Source organism: Silurus aristotelis (assembly GCF_946808225.1).
Source record: "Silurus aristotelis genome assembly, chromosome: 2".
In the NCBI taxonomy this organism is placed as follows: domain Eukaryota; kingdom Metazoa; phylum Chordata; class Actinopteri; order Siluriformes; family Siluridae; genus Silurus; species Silurus aristotelis.
The window spans coordinates 32,823,951-32,827,288 of NC_139575.1; positions in this window are offsets into that span (position 1 = coordinate 32,823,951).

Below are 3,338 nucleotides of genomic sequence, written 5' to 3' on the forward strand. Positions count from 1 at the left end.
AACTGATCCCCAATTTCGCAATTAATTTAAGTTTCTATTATCATAAAAGTTTATTTTACTTTACGTTTTCCTACATAATCCACAATAAACTTTGACCCACTCATAGTAGGAATGCAGCAGCACTTTATTTTGTTAGTCAGTGCAGCTAAATCCTGCTCATCTAAACACTCATTTTACATCATATATATATATATATATATATATATATATATATATATATATATATATATATATATATATATATATATATATATATATATATATATATCACTAACTGGCTGAACCACGTTTCTCCTGTGAATTTGCAAAACTGTGTTGTGTAGCTGTACTGGTATTTCATTCTGAATTTTTGGATCCAATGTTTGCCATCTTCACTACTTCTACAATGGATTTCTCATTAATCTGACATTAAAAGCTGCCAGGAGAATAAGAGCTGACAGCCGAATCTGTTTACTGAATGCCACTGGAACTGCCAGAGCAATGTCTTGGTATTGGTGCGGTCAAGGACCATTTAAACCTCCTAAACTAAAAGAAAAAGATAAATGAACACCGGGTCTGACATTATGACCAGAGTCATTAAGCACATTACAAATATAAAAAAAAAACCATATTGAATGTGTCTCAAGGTGGAGTTTCTTCAACAAATCATGTGTATCTTATTTTATATTGTAATTGTAGAATCCCTTGTATGTTTCAAAATATAAAGCAGTTATAAAGTTTGATATATATATATATACATATATATATATATATATATATATATATATATATATATATATATATAGAGAGAGAGAGAGAGAGAGAGAGAGAGAGAGAGAGAGAGAGAGAGAGAGAGAGAGAGAGAGAGAGAGAGAAATTTTGTACAAATGAATAAATAAAATATTCTAAACAAATACAACCTTGGCCTAAAAAATGTGTCAATGTTGTCATTATTCCCTGTTACAAAAGTTTTAAGAATCCAAAAACATTTTGATAATAAAAAAATCCCAGACAAAGTAGGAGCATCCTGGCCCTTCTGATTCCCATAACAAATTGTTGCAAATTATACCTCAAGTGCTTCAATTTATTTCCATAATAGTGCATGTAATAGAGGAAATCATTTCACTGGTCGGAGGCAGCGCCTTTTTTGGAGAGAGGTCATATTTTTCTCAGCAGGATGAGACAAAATGTAGTTCTCATTATAAAATCTTCAATTCACATGAATATGCAAATCACAAACACCCCCCAAACCCTGCACCCATTGGTTCCTGTCTACTGGTACAAAACAGAAGGTAAGCAACATCTTGCATGACCTGCATTTGCATACCGGATAATGATTCCAAATTAATTATAACTGCATCACATTTTATACCAGCTTGGGTTCTCTATAAAAAAAAAATCAGTAACCACATTTTCATGTTTAAACAAATTAACAAAGCTGTGCTAGATAATGTTTATCTTGTGCCCAAGAAAGAAAGAAAGAAAGAAAGAAAGAAAGAAAGAAAGAAAGAAAGAAAGAAAGAAAGAAAGAAAGAAAGAAAGAAAGAAAGAAAGGTGAAGGTGCTTTCATGCTTGTCACATGTACCTTACAGCACAGTGAAATTAAATTATTTCTTCACATATCCATGAATCCATGTTACTGCACCCCTGGAGCACTGGGGGTTAAGGGCCTTGCTCAGGGGCCCCAAGAGTGACAGCATGGGCTTAAACCCCTGATCTACTGATTTGTACCCCAGAGTTTTAACCACTGAACTAACACCTCCCGGACTATTAAGCGCACCCAAATATAAGCCGCACCCACTGAATTCGACAAAGAATTTTATTTTGAACATAAATAAGGCTTATAGACAGGTATAAAACCGGTATAAAACCTGTCTATAAGCCGCAGGTTCCTACACTGAAACTAATGAACTTTACACAGGCTTTAATGAAATACAGTGTCTTTTACACGACTTGTATCTAAACAGTAGCTTACCAAGAAAGTCATTGTTCAACAATTTCTCTCGGGAGTTTATCTTTTGGCATCGTCATGCGGTTAAAAATCACCATCGGTGAAGCTTTTCTCCCGATGCCGTGCAGCTCAGAACACAGGTGAAGTGCGTTTTTTCATGCCCGGTTGTTTTCAGCGTGACGAATGATTAGCATTTCCTGTAGAAAGACCGAGTGAGCGGCAGGTCAAACGTCAGAGGAACATCATCCATATTTAAGATGTGGTGCGGCCCGATTCAGTGGGAGCGCATCTGATTTAATATAAAGAGTTTCATTGGTTCACCTGAACCCGTTCGGCAATTTCATTGGTCTAATATTATGGGGTTTAGTTTTTTGCTTGTGAAACCGGGAAAAACCCAGGAAAAATCCATATATTAGCCGCTTCGCTGTTTAAGCCACGAGGTTCAAAGCGTGGGAAAAAAGTAGCGGCTTATAGTCCGGAAAATACGTTAATAAATATTCTGCTGAAACTTCTGTTAACACCATAAACTTAAATTGTTAAAGGTTCAGTTCTTTTTCTGTTGGGGTTTTTTTATCTGAGTAATATCAATTCACCTTTTTATACTTCTTTGAAGAACGAAATTGAATGAGTGCCATTTATTTTTATTGGGCCTTATTCAAAGAGTCAGTCTTGCTTTTGTGTTTCAATTCATTTTTTAATTTGACCTTTCGCTTTTAAACATAGATTGTGCCACAAAGCAGCTTTACAGAAATGCAAACGTAGACCCTAATTAGCAGAGGCAACCGTGGTAAATACAAACTACAAATAAACTTCTTTCACCAGTGTAAAAATCAAAACTTCTCACTTGTAAAAACTGTAGGAAAAGTTTAAGCTTGCGGAACAAGTTTTCATTAAGTATTTTACTTGTATTTGGCACCACCCAACTGTCCCCTCAACCCAAAATAATATCCCAGCGCCTGCTGATGAAAGGTCGTGAAAAAGAAATGTGGATGGGAATGTGGAGCGACACAAACTGGAACTGTTAAAGAAAGCAAAAACGGCAAAAAAGGAACACTGGACTTCTAAACAATCCTACTAGGTTCATATCCAGGTCAACCAAAACCTGGTTCAAATCCTTGTAAGGTCTTGTTGCTCCTTTTGATCATTTTTGAAGGGGTTTAAAGAAAATTGGGACTGCACAAAGACCAAGGAGCATAAATGAGTTAGAAGCTCAAGGAACGGGCAAAGATTTTCATAAAGAGGGGGCAGATACTTACCTGTGGTAAAAGTTTAAAATGGTTTATAAAAGAGTTTAGAAATGGTAATGGATGCTTCACAAAAATCGGGACTTTGGCGGTTGAAGAATTTGATTGATCTTTTTTGTTTGAACTATGAATAGGAGGCTTAATTTGGGGGTTAAATGAATTTG